Below are 13,840 nucleotides of genomic sequence, written 5' to 3'. Positions count from 1 at the left end.
TGAGCCTGGTCACCGTTTAGTTTGGCACACTTGGAGTGCTGGGGGTTTCTGTTCCACTCTTCCCAGCTTCTTCCAGGCTTTTAAGCCCCTAAAGATCCCTTTTTAGGAGGAAAAGCCTTTGGTCGTGGCAGTGAAGCATCCTTTGAGGGCACACAACCTAATTTCAAGGCCCTCATTTTCATTTCCAAAACCCATTTTTAATTTTTACAGACCCAATTTGAAGACCCAAATCCCTTTGGGATGGTCCAAATTCCTCTTTTACAGCTCAAAGCTTCCACTAGGATGCCTAAAACCCTCTAGTCAGCATCAAAGCTGACTAGACATTGACATTGTTTCTTGAGTCCAGAGAGGAAACAGTAATATCACCTCAAATTTGTAGACAGGCTCTGTGAGAGTGAAAAAATTTCTTAGCACAAATTAATTCCTGTTGCCCTTTGGATGTGGTGTAAATAAGAGTTTGTACTTAGAAGGGGAAGGTCAGTGAAAACTTTCAGTCCTGACGCCGTTGATTTGAGAGCAGGAATGTTTGCAGCTTGGCTTTGCACTACCCCAAAAATGGGGTTATTTTGAGCTGGGCTCAGAGTGTTTCCTTATTTTTTAAGTTTGCCTGCTGGGTTTTCTGGGCTTTCTGGGCTTTTGCCAGCCCCATTTTTGTGGGAGCAGTCGGTGTGAGAGCTCCATTGTGGATCCTGGCTCTTGCAGACTGGAAGAACGTGATCCTGCATAGGGGAAGATGAATCATCTCCTTGTTGGTTCTGCAGTTATAGGCTGCAAAAGAAAAGTGAATTCCAGCACTGCCTCTTCCCTCTAGAACATTTCGTGTCGGACCAGCTGCTGAACGTTCTTCCTTTTGTAACGGGACTCCGTGAGACTGAAATTGCCTGAAGGTGCACGGAACTGTGCTGGGACAGATAAAAACCTTGGGTTTTTGCTGGGCACTGTCAGAGCTCATCACAACAACCACACGATAGCGCTGCCGGCTCGCAAAAGAAGGAAAGGCACCGAGACCAGCTCGGAAAAACCCCGGGGGCAGAGCCAAGCTGGAAGTGTCCCTGCTCTCAAATAACCTCTGTCAGGACAGCAAGTCTTCACTGCCCTTCCCCTTCCAAGTACAGACTCTTATTTACAGCACACCCAAAGGGTGGGACACAGCATGAATTCCTTTGCTCTAAGAAGTCTTTTCACTCTCGCAGAGTCTGCCTACAAACTTGAAAACATCCAGCGAAAACAGAGCTCACAAACGTGCTGGCTGAGAAAGCTCTTGCTGCCTACAGCTTCAAACCACCCTGGTGTCTTCACTTTCCTTCTCAGCACCGTGTCCTGTCATCATCCTTCGGTCTCACAGAGTCAGGATGCAAACAGAACAGCACCAGGCGCTGCTCACACACTAAAGGTCCCAGGACTAAAAGCTCAACAGCCTGGAGTTTGCATTCCCACCATAACACTTCAACAGGTCTAGCCCACAGAGCTCCCTGCTAGGAATAGCAATTAAATTCACCAAGGACCACCCAATGTGTGGAGTGAAAACTCATTTCGTTGCTGAAGAGAGGAACTATAAGAAGAAATGGGAATCCCTCCTCCAAAATAGAAAACGTGCAGGGATTGATCCCATAGAAAGGTGGCAGAATGCTGTTAGTGGGCATGAAGGCAAGGACAGGGAGGGGGAGGCAAGGAAAGGCCAGGGCAGAAAGGGCCAGGCAAGGCAAGGCAGGGAATGGGCACACAAGGGATGGACAGGCAAGGCAAGGACACAGAGGGGTCAGAAGGGCAAGGCAAGGACACAGAGGGGTCAGAAAGGCAAGGCAAGGCAAAGAAGAGGAAGGCAAGGCATTGCAAGGCGAGGGAAGAAAGGAGCAGGCACATGAAGGTTTGAAAGGCAGCAGAAAGGAATTGGTAGGCAGAGCAGGGAAGACATGGGGGCTTTACAAGGCAAGGCAGTGAGAGATGGGAAAGGAATGAGAGTCAGGAGGAGCAGGCAGGGCAAGGCAAGATGAGGGAGGAAAGAGCAGGCTGGTTGCAAGGCAAGGGAAGAAAGAAGCAGGCACATGAAGGTTTGAAAGGCAGCAGAAAGGAAAGGAATTGGTAGGAGGAGCAGGCAGGGCAAAGGTGAGGGATGGGTGTAAAAGGCATACAAAGCCAGAAGTGTAGGCAAAACTAGACAAGGTAGGGGGTGGAAAGGAATGGCAAGGAAAAGTGAGGTTTGATAGGAATGGCAAGGAAAAGCAGTAGATTGACTGAAAGCCCAGAGGTTTTAGGAAAAGCAGGGCAGAGGAAGGCGAGCCCAGGGATGGGGAGGCAAGGCAAATCAATGGCAGGGTAGTAAAAGCAAGGCAAGGACAGGGAAGAAAAGAAAGAGGTAGGAAAGTCACGGTCTCTGAAAAATGAAAATGAGATTTCTTTTCCACAAGAAAGAAATCGTGTAACCTCAGTGTTCCAGGTGCAGATGGGAGCTGGCCCAGGGGAGGCCCAAACCAGCCAGGCCTGTCTCTGCTAGCTGCTTTTTTTTGGGAGAAATCCTTGGATGTGCTGAGATTTTGAGGTGCAATGCAGATTTTGCCATGGGTTTCTGGATGAGAGGAGCAGCTCTTTCCACAGGAAGAAAAGCATGGAAGCCCCAGTGCTGAAGGTGTGGATGAGAGGAGGCCCACAAGAGGACGAGGCCAGCCAGAATCATCTGTCCTAGCACTGAGCAATCCTTGCATGTACTGAATTTTGGAGGTGGAATTCCAATTTCAGCCAAGAGCTTCTGGGTGAGAGTGGCAGTTCTTTGCCACAGGAAGGAAATCTCATGGCCCTGGTGTTCCAGGTGTAGATGAGAGACATCTCAAGGGAGGTCAAGGCCAGCTAAACCCATCTGTCATGGTTGGTTTTGTCTGGGAGCAATCCTTGGAGCCCAGAATTTTGAATTTTTGCATCTCGGAGCCCAGAATTTTCGATTTTTGAATTTTGGAGATGCAATAAAAATTTTGGCCATGGTCTTCTGGATGAGAATGAGAATTCCTCTCCATGGGAAGGAAAGAACACAGGGTTTCATGTGCAGAGGAGAAGCAACCCATGGAAGGTTAGGGTTAGGGGGTTAGGGTTACATTTATGCAAGGATTAGGGTCATGGTTAGGGTTAAATGAGGGTTAGGATTAGCTTTATAGAAGGGTTAGGGTTTGGGATAGGGTTAAGGGTGGGTTTGGGTTTCAGATTGTTTATGTAGTGGTTTGGTTTAAGGTTGTTTAAGGATAATTTTTAGGGTTGTGTAAGGCTTGAGGTTATGGATAGTGTTGGGATTTTTTTTTTTTTTACATTCTGAGTTAGGGTTAGGGTTAATTTTAGGATTTGGGATTGGTTTAGGTCTGGGTTTAGCGTAAGGCTTTTGTAATGAATCAGGATAGGGTTAGTGTTGGTGTTAGTTCAGGGTGATTTTTTTGATGTAAATTATTAGATTTACATTTTTGCAAGGTTTAAGGTTTGGGTCTTTTTTTGTTTTGGGATATAGGTTATGGTTATGTTTTGGGTTATGGTTCATTTTGGGGTTATTGAAGGTTTTGGACTAGGATTATGTGAGGTTTATGGGTGTAATTAGCTTTAGGGTAAGTTTAGGCTGAGGCCTGAGGTTACCATGAATGTTGTTATTATGTTTAGAGTTAGATTAATATTTAGGAAAAAGTTTAGTTTCAGGTCTGGTGTTAGGCTTAGTTTTATTCTCTCAGTTCTGGAGAGTTGAGGTATTATGGCTGAAAAACAAAAAAATAAACTCAAAATTGTAAAAATCACCTTGGGTGGGAAGAATTGGAAGATCTGGGTAGGTGAGCCAGCTCATTAATTAAGTGGTTAATTAACTCATTAGCTTCAGGGGAGTCTGGGACTGCCATTTGCAACGTGTACACAGAAATAAAGGGGCACTTGGCACAAATGCCCGTGGCACAGGGGGTCTGGGGCTGGGAGTGTGCTGGTGGCACAGAGCAGCAGCTGCTGAGTGGGGTGTCAGCTGAAACCAGGGGGTGACATCCCCCACAGGACCTCTCCGTGGCCTCTTCCACCCATCTGAGTCAGAACTCCCAAATTTGGGTGAAAATACGGTGCACAGAAGCATCCTGTGCTTCCTCCTCACTGCAGGACTGATCCTCAACCAGCCTCTGCTGCTCCTTTGGCTTTTCTCCCATGGCTTAAAGCATTTCTGGATTTCTGGGCTGGGGCTGGTGGAGCTCAGCATCTCACCAGCAAGTGCTGAGTGGCAGCAGAACATCCTGGGGCAGGGAGTGAGGAGGGCTCGGGCTGCAGCACGAAGAGCAGGAGCTGTGCAGCCCCTTGCCCTCCCCTCAGCAAATATTTATGCTTTAAGCTCTCTCGCTGAAAGGCCTAATTGGAGTCTAGGTGAGCTGGCACACTAGAGGAGAGCCTAATAGAGACATTGCAGTGCTATTAGCACAGATGGTTGTCATATGTATGCAAATGAGGAGCAAATTGAATTTGGTGTCCCCTCTCACCAGCTGTCCTATCAGCACTGGCTCCTGCAGCAGCGCCAGGCACTGCCGCTGCTCTGCTAATCTGTCATCGCAGATTAATTACAACTAACACATTAATCTTCATTTGTTTGCCCATACAAAGGGAGTATCCTGTTCTTTCAAGTACACTCCGATGGGATGGGGTGCTCCAACCTGGGAAAAGAAGAAAGAAAGGGAAGGAGGGCCAGGCAGCTTCATTAGTGCCAGCCCCGGGGGCTGCTGCTGCTGGAGCCTTAGCGGGGCTTTCGTGCTCCTTCTGGCAAAGCAGACCCCAGCGGGGGCACTGGGAGCCTCAGCCACCTGCCTGCAGCTCCTGGGACCTACACTCTGCTCCGTGAGCCTTCCTGGGGCACGCTGCTCTGCTTGGCTTTGTCCTCAAGTGACAGTGGCACTCCTTTCCCGAGCTGGCAGCTTCCAAGGGGTGCTTGGTGTTCGCACAGACCTTCGCTGCTTCCCAGTTTCCTGGGCCCAGGAGGCTCTCCAGGATGCTGCAACCCTTCAGGCAGTGGCACTTTTACTGCTGCCTTGGGTGGGAAGAGAGTGACTTGCTTCAGTCTCACCACTAATTTTGACATTTTGATGAAAAGCAAAAGAATTCTTTCTGTTTCTTGGTTGTTTTTTTTTTTTCCCTCGAGTGAAAATATTGCAGCTGAGACATTTTACAGGCTTCTGGAGTTAGCACCCACTATGTTTTTGGGTAGAAGTCTAGTCTCTAACATTTTTTTTTCACCCCAATTTTCTGTTATTTATTGGAGTAACCTGTAGTGCTCAGTTCTCCATTAGCTTAGTGTTTGGATTGCTGTCTGCTCCACGTGTGGTCTCTAATGCTGTGATCTGGAGCGTCCTGATGACAAATGTTAACCATGTCTGTTTAATCAGTCTGTAGAAGCTCAAATGCCATGTATCCCACGGGATGGAGAGATGCTAAAGGAGCCAAGGTGAACGACTTCCAGCCAGCTTGAGACAGCAGGAGCTCTCTTACAGGCAGCAGGACAGACAAACAAGCACTTTCAGCCATCCTGGAGGTGTTTCCACACATCCTTTTGATCACAGCCAGCTTGAGACAGCAGGAGCTCTCTTACAGGCAGCAGGACAGACAAGCACTTTCAGCCATCCTGGTGTTTCCACACATCCTTTTGATCCTAAAATCTATTCTCCTTGCTGGGCTGCCCTACTCCACCACTGTCCAAGATCCACCATTCCCTTGGAGGCCCTGTAATCCATTTTGTGACCATTTTGGTTCATCTTGGGTGCAGCCCTGGCTGGGCTCTTGTGCTGCCCAAGGTCGCTCCATGGAGGCATTCTATTAAATCCCTGTTTTATGCTTTAACTCTGTTCTAGGTCAGCCTTCTCAAGGCAAGCAGAAATCAAAGGGGCAGCAGAGATGCCCTTGAACAGCCAAAAAAAGGATGTTTCCAGCAAATTCCTTGCACACCAAGTTGCACTTGAGGCTGATGTGCCTGCTGCAAGCAGTCACGTTTTCCTGCTCTGTGAGAAGTGATTTCTGTGACACACAGAGTGTTTCCTCTGGTTGTGCTGTGGAAACTCAGATATTCCTCCTGTCTAACAGGGTTTGAAGCTGTCTGAAGTTGGGAGTGTTTCTTTTAACTGCAGTCTTCATCCCCAGCCCTTAATTCATGCTGGATGTGTGGGGGGGAGTGCTTGGCACAGGGGCAGCGTTTGGGGCGTCCCTGAAATTTGTGTGCTTTGGCTGAAGCTTGCTTGTGAGCAGAAAGGCTTTGGGGGCGTGAGGCTTAAAAGGGTCTTTGAGTAGTTGTGCTCAGTACTGTGTAAGGGTTGTGTTAAAGTGTCCCCTTTTTTGTCAAATATGTGTCTAGACAGCAAAATCGAAATGTTTCCCTCCTGGCCTCATAAAAACATACCATCACCTTGAAAACATCGTGCTCCTGCAGAAAAATTTGCTGCTCTGGAGTTACAAGGAGCACTTGAGCATCCCTGCAAGTGGAAAAACAGAGGAAAAAAATAGTGTCTGGTTTTCCAGGGAGAGTTTGGACAGCACATGGGGCATGGAAAGACCATGTGATATAAGAGGAGAATCCCATGAAGATACAAACATATTATTCTGTGCAATAATACAAAACAACTAAATAACTACTTAGTGCAATACAACAATCAGCCTTACCAGAGGCACATCCTGCTTGTTCTTTACAGTTGTTCTCATTTTATGTGAGTTCAGAAGCAGGTACCCAAGTGCTGTCCACCAATCCAGAGCTCCAGAAAAACCAAATTTCCCCCCTTTACCCTGCTCACCCTAGCAGGAAAAGCCGGTTCACCCTCCTCACCTCCTCCTCTGGTTTGCATAGGCAAAAAAATGCAAAACACATCCCAGGAAGGCGACGAGGAGCCGGTGCCACCCCTGGCACAGGTGACAAAGTTCCTGCAGCATGGGCAGCTCCCTGCCTTTGTCCCCGAGGATGGGCATCGCTCTGTTTGCATTCCGGGCCGATCTCCGGAGCTCGGGATTTATTGGGATGCAAACACACAATGCAGGCTGCCATGACCGGTGCCCAGCCCTGCTGTCTGCATAAACAAAACTCTTATTTCGGCTCCAGCCCCACCTGTGCCCACTGCGTGCCTTGTAAATGAATGGCGTGGCGAGGGGAGGCAGCTGGAAATTCAAGGCTTTTCAGTGACCCCCAGAAGTGTCTGGATGCTGCCCAAATCTCTGCTAATTGGCCCCGGGAGACCCCCATTTGCTGCACCCTCATCATTTTTTCTGAGCCTGAGGGGTGGGCGAAAAAAATCTCTGGATGGAGTGGTGGGGGTAGGATTTTGTATTCACATTCAAACATCACAGGTTTGGGTGGCAGCAAGCACCTCCTGAACTTCCATCATTTTTCTGAGCCTGAGGGGTGGGGGGAAAATGCCTGGATGGAGTGGTGGGGGTAGGATTTTGTATTCACATTCAAATATCACAGGTTTGGGTGGCAGCAAGCACCTCCTGAACCTCCAGAGCCCACCTGATGCTGCCACCTCCCAGACAAAAGGATGGGACTCGGTGTCCTGGTGGAAATGGGGAGCAGGTGGGAGGAATTGTAGCTGGCCCAAGGTGTTTTTTTGACAGTGAGTAATAAAGAATTGCAGTTTGAAAGAGTGAGATCTGGGGCTTCCGTGCTGTTGCATGACAATGAACTGCCAGCCCCGAGGTGGGAGAGGTGGCCTGGAAGTCTGGGCTTGCAGGAAGGGAAATCAATCACTCCTGGGCAACCCGACCCCATCCCTGGTTTGCCACAGGCTCAGCCTGCAGCTCTGGGACAGCGCTGTGAGAGATGGGTAATGCCAGGGGTGACTCCCACAATTAAAAGGCAAATATCGTGGATATTAGGATGTTAGGATATATGTTAGGTATATTAGGATGTTATGTCTCCTGTCTTGGGAGAAGTTTTACGGATTTGTAGTTGTTGTTTTATCACAATTAAAAGGCAAATATTATGTATATATGTTAGGAGAAGTTTTATGGATTTGTAGTTATGTTTTATCACAATTAAAAGGCAAATATTATGTATATATGTTAGAAGAAGTTCTATGGATTTATAGTTATGTTCTATCACAATTAAAAGGCAAATATTATGTATATATATGTTAGAAGAAGTTCTATGGATTTAATGTTATGTTTTATCACAATTAAAAGGCAAATATGTATATATGTTAGGAGAAGTTTTATAGATGTATAGTTATGTTTTATCAAAATTAAAAGGCAAGTACCATATATATATGTTAGGAGAAGTTTTATAGATGTATAGTTATTGTTTCATAGATGTATAGTTATGTTTTATCACAATTAAAAGGCAAATATTATGTATATATGTTAGGAGAAGTTCTATGGATTTATAGTTATGTTCTATCACAATTAAAAGGCAAATATGTATATATGTTAGGAGAAGTTTTATAGATGTGTAGTTATTGTTTTATAGATGTATAGTTATGTTTTATCACAATTAAAAGGCAAATATCATGCATATATGTTAGGACAAGTTTTATAGATGTATAGTTATTGTTTTATAGATGTGTAGTTATGTTTTACCAATTTTACAGATGTATAGTTATGTTTTATCAAAATTAAAAGGCAAGTATCATATATATATTAGAAAAAGTTTTATAGATTTGTAGTTATTGTTTTATAGATTTATAGTTATGTTTTATTGCAATTAAAAGTATATATGTTATGTTATAAAGGTGTATATATATATATATATATATGTTAGGAGAAGTTTTATGGATTTATTGTTTTATAGATTTATAGTTATGTTTTACCCCCTTGTGTTGTTATCAGGGGGTGACCTGGGTTTGGGACATTTGGGAGGGTCAGCTTGTCACTATGGCAACAGCTGGCCTGCCATCAGGATTTAAGGAAATTATCTCCACCACTGGACAGGGAAGAAGGAGTTGATGGGCAGAACTTTGGGAGGGGCCAAAGGGTTAAAAGGCAGAACTGGTGGGAAAAATCCTCTGCTCCCAGCACTGTAATATTTTCTCTGTTCAGTCTCCTGTTGTAGTTTTGATAAGTTTTTAATAAACCTTTTACATTTTTGGAAGTGAGTAGCATTTCTCACAGCAGGGAAGGGTTTTCCCTGGATTTAGCTCCCACTCCAGACTCTGGAGCCACCCTCAGCCAGAGCAGCAGATTTGAGCTGATGGGTGTTGGAGGTCTCCTCTTCCTCCTGTGAATGATTTGGTTTGGGTCCCTGTGCCCTGACAATCTCTCCTTCCTCTCTCTGGTGCCTGATGAGTTCATGGTTGACTTCTCCTGTGGGGTTTGTGTCAGCAGGGTCCATCTCTGCCCTGGTTATTTATTTTCTACCATTTGTACCTTATCAAAACCTCACCAGCAAAAGCAACTCCAGTTATAGCAAATATTGGAGACGGGGTCTGTGCAAGCTGCTGACTTTTTTATTTCATGGGATCACCCTTTTCCCAAGATAAGATTTATTCTGAGTTTATCTTAATTCATTTCCTGCAAGAAAACTTAAGTATATATTGTAAGGGTGTTTTTTTGTTGGTTTGGGGTTTTTTGTATATTTGTTTTTTGTCAGGAAAACATTTTGTTTGTCTCAGCCTGCTGTATTTCATTCTGTTTCCTCTTTTTAATTATTAAACATGAGTATCTTTTGAAGCAGAGCTTGGTTTCCAAATGAAATGTCAAAAAGTTCTCCTTGAAAATGCCAAGGAAAATATGTTTTGGTGTTTTCCGTTTTGGCATATTTCAGAGGAATATCCCAATATTTCCATTTAGTATGTCCCATGTTTCTTCCTGATTTTGTTGCCAAATAACCCAATTAATTTAATGTGAGCTTGCTATTAGTTTCACTCATTTGTAATTCAGTTTTTTTTAAAAAAGAAATACTTTCCCCTGAAAACAGAGGAAGGGGGAGGAAACGATGCTTGTGGCAGGATTTTGAGTATTGCCTTCTGACAGCACAGAACAGTTTATGGAAGGTGGAAGCTGGAGTTGTAAATATCAAAAACACTTTTCATCTCTAACCAGGCAACAGTTTCTCTCAGGCAAATCACAGAGATCTTACCAAGACCCCAGGAAGTAGCTGGAAATGTTCCCACACCATAAATACACTTGACATCTGCCATTGAACAGTCTGTTGTGTGAAATGGAGCCAAATTCCACGAATTGTGTATCCATTTTCTACTTTGCAATGCTCTGTGTTCACTTGCTGCATTCTTCCAGGTTTTTAAATACATTTTTTTTAATCTTTTCTCCAACTGGTGCTCCAGTGATGCTGTCTCCAAGGAAAGGCTGTGGTGGGGAGTTTTGGATGCTGCCAAACTTTGTGGTTTCTGCTGCCTCCCAGAATGACAAACAACTTCTCCAAAGCCTCGTGGCACCTCCTGGACCCTGGATGGGAAGCTGGGGATGGGAAGTTGGGATGTGGCTCCTTCCTTCTCCAGGCAGAGGTGAAAGGATGTCACAGAACCTCCTCTCACACTTCAAACTCGAGGTTTAATGGCCTTTCAAGTGTCTGCTGTTTTCTGACTTGTCCTCTTTGTGCTCAGCACCTGGCACGTAGAAAATGTGCTTGGAAGGACAAATAAATCATTCTGATCATCCAATAAATCACACAGGCCGTGGGAATTGCTCCCAGAGCCCCTGGGGCGTCAGGTTTTGGTTAGGCCAGACCCTCAGCCCGTGGCAGGTTTGGTGCTGTCCACCTGGAGCTGGTTCCTCCTGTGTGGGTCAGGGATGGAGGCAGGAGCTCAGCGTGGCCTCGGTGCCCCAGCAGGTGTGGTGTGGGTGGTGGGGACATGACCTTTGAAACCAGCCAGCTTGGGATTTTCTGCTTTCAGTGAGAGCAGAAAGTGAATAAATGGACTAAAGAGCAGAGCAGAGTTGCCTGTCCAAGTGAACTGAGAACTGCGAGCCAGAGGGGGAAAAAACTTGAAAAAAAAAAAAAAATTAAAACTCATTATACTTTTGGGGAACTGATAAGACAAGATTTCCATTTGGCTCTTGTCTTTTGAGCCCGTTCTGCTTGGGGATTTTTTGTTCAACCTGACTAGAAACCTATTATTTTGTTTAAATGAAAGATGATCCTGATACCTGGCTGAGGAAGCCATTGCAAAACAAACTTGCCAGATTGCAAAAGAGAATTGCAACACTGGCAAAGAGCAGCTGAAGTTTAAAAATCCTGCTCATCTGATAGCCCCAAGCTGTTATTAAGCACCCACAGATAAGAGGGAAAGCCCACAGCTCTCCCTTCTGAAGTGACTCATGAGCAGGAATGCTTTTCCCATGGAAAGTTTTCACTTCAGCAATTCCTTCTTTGTGCCCAGGAGCCTCATGAGTTCATGGTCAGCTGCCTGTCCTGTTGGACCTGCTTGCTGAGGGTCCCTGCCCTGCTGGGACAGCTTTGGGAAGCTCACAGCATCAAGGTGTTTGCTCTGGGCAAGGTTTGGTCTCCTCAGGGTGGCAGAGGAGCAAGCAGGGTTAGTGTCCCACGTCCTCCCGTGGCCATGTGCAGGACCCCAAGACACCACATCACAAATGCAGCTTACAGCAGCACAGAAGCACATTGTCCCAGCCTGAAATTCATCCCCAACAAACCTCGAGATTAATTGTCATCAGTACTGATTTGGGTCTTTGAAAATCACATCTAGATAGTTAAGATTACCCAGGCCTGGAAAGGAGCTTTTTTGCTTCCTCTTGGCCCGTTCTTCCAATATTGCAGAAATAATGGAGGAGATGGAGGTGGAAAAGCCTGGCACTCTGCAGGATCAATATTTTTGCTGTCCCAGACTCTCTGAGGATTGCAGTAGATCTTCAGGGTAGTACCAGACACTGCTTTTGCCTTTGTGTTTTTCATTAGCTGTCTGCTGGCCTTTCAAAGGGAAGAAACACTGAATATGGGCTGTACAAATACTCTCTTTTCCATCTGGAGAGAGCAAGTGATATTTTTTAATGCCTGTGATTAGTCTGCAGTAATTTGTTTGTTTGCCTGTTCGCTTGATTTTTCCCCTCCCCAAAATGAAAACCCAGAAAATTTTTGGTTTTGCTGCAGCCCAAAATGCAACCTTTTGTTTCCATTCCTTGGTAATTGAAGGTTTATGTTATTGCTGCTGCAGCCTTTTTCCAGACATTAAATCAGTAATTAATGCTCTGTTGCTGGATGTTAGCAGGTTTGAGCTCTGCTCTGTGGGAGAGTTTCTCCAGCAACATATGAGGGAGATCTTTTGGTCCTTCCTCTGTGAAGTCTCTTGCATGGGCTGTTTCAGAATCCACCCAGCTAGAAAGTGAGCATCAGGCAGATTCTCCAGCCTGGTGCTCAGGGTGTGCTTGGGGGAACCAGAATTGCTCAGTTCCAGCCCTTGCTGCAATGAACCTGACATTGAAATGCTGACAATGGAAGCAGCTTTATTAATACTGCCAGCTCAAAGCCTTTGGAAATCATGTGTCAATCTTCTGAATGTTGAGATAGTGGAAAATGCAGCTGAATCTTTGGCTAGTTTTTATTTCCCTTTTGGTTTGTAGCTTTTGAGGGACACATTTTCAAGCTCAGGATCATGACCAGGGCTAGGAAAAGCTGTGTGCATAAACCCTTGGAGGGAGCTTTTCCTCCTCCTTTTATTTTCTCAGCACCTTTGTACCCCCCAGCAGAGGAAACAACCTTTTAGTGAAGGCTTCACTTCAAACTGCAGGGCAAAATAAGCATCTCCTCCCCAAAATCCTTGCCTCCAGAGGGGACATTCATTCCTCCCTTTTGCACTGGTGCTGACTTCAGCTCACCACTTTTCAAAGGAATAACCTTGAGGTGTCTTTTAGCACAATTCCAGACTGAAATGATTGCTCATCTTTGGTTTGCAGCAGAGCCTGACCAGATTTGCTCCCAGCGACCTTGTTTGAGCATCACTGTCAGGTTATTTTTCCTGCTTTCTCTCTGTGTATCAATATTGAATCAACAACTTGCCATGAAACAAACAGGTCCCCGTTGATCTAGAATTTAAATTTCAGCTGTAACCCATGGCTTGGAAAGATTCAGTGATGATTCTCAATTAAAAAAAAAAATAAATCTTTCAGTGATGAAAAGATATCAGAGCTTGCAGGGTTACAGGGAAGCACAAGGAGAGGATTTGGGGAAAATATATTAATTAATATTAGATAAGTGGTGTGTCAGAGGCAGCTAAGTGAGCATTTTTTAAATGTATAAACAAAATTATCAACCTTTCCAAAAGCAGCAGGGCATCTCCATTTATTTAGAAAGAATGTGTGAAATGCAAGAAACCTTCCCTTTGCAACTTGTGGTGCCAAAATAACGAGGTGACCTGGGTTAGAAGAGTGAAGTGGTTAATAGTAATCTTGCTTTTAAATTCACCACTTTTGAAGAAAACCTTAAAGAATTCCTGCAGATGCCCTAATGACTGATTTCAAGCTATCTGCAGTTCAAAACATAACTGCTCTGACATGGTTCCAAGAGGGACTGACATCAGTTGTTCTTATTTTGAATTACTATGAGGTTTTTTTTGAGCTTTTTTATTTTGAGTTTTGAGTTTTCTTATTTTGAGTTTTCTTATTTTGAGTTTTGAGTTTTCTTATTTTGAGTTACAGGGTCATGTTCCAGAAGTAAGACCACTCTGAGAGGCATGACTGCAATTTCAGAAAATAATTCCCTTTTGCCACACTGAATATTTCAGTCTCTGCAGGCTCAAAAGACGTGGAGAAAATTAAAGAGTCTTTAAGCAGCAGCCACAAGTTCACCTCTGGCTTCCTGCATCCCCAGCTGTAACCTTCACAATGTCCAATTGTTACTCCTCACGTGGATATTTTAAAGATTGGTCATGCCCATGAATACCTTTGTTCCAGCCCATGTCTTGCTGAA

The sequence above is a fragment of the Onychostruthus taczanowskii genome, unplaced genomic scaffold (genome assembly GCF_017590055.1).
Source record: "Onychostruthus taczanowskii isolate IOZ18803 unplaced genomic scaffold, ASM1759005v1 scaffold99, whole genome shotgun sequence".
NCBI classification, from domain to species: domain Eukaryota; kingdom Metazoa; phylum Chordata; class Aves; order Passeriformes; family Passeridae; genus Onychostruthus; species Onychostruthus taczanowskii.
This window is presented reverse-complemented; position numbering follows the sequence as displayed.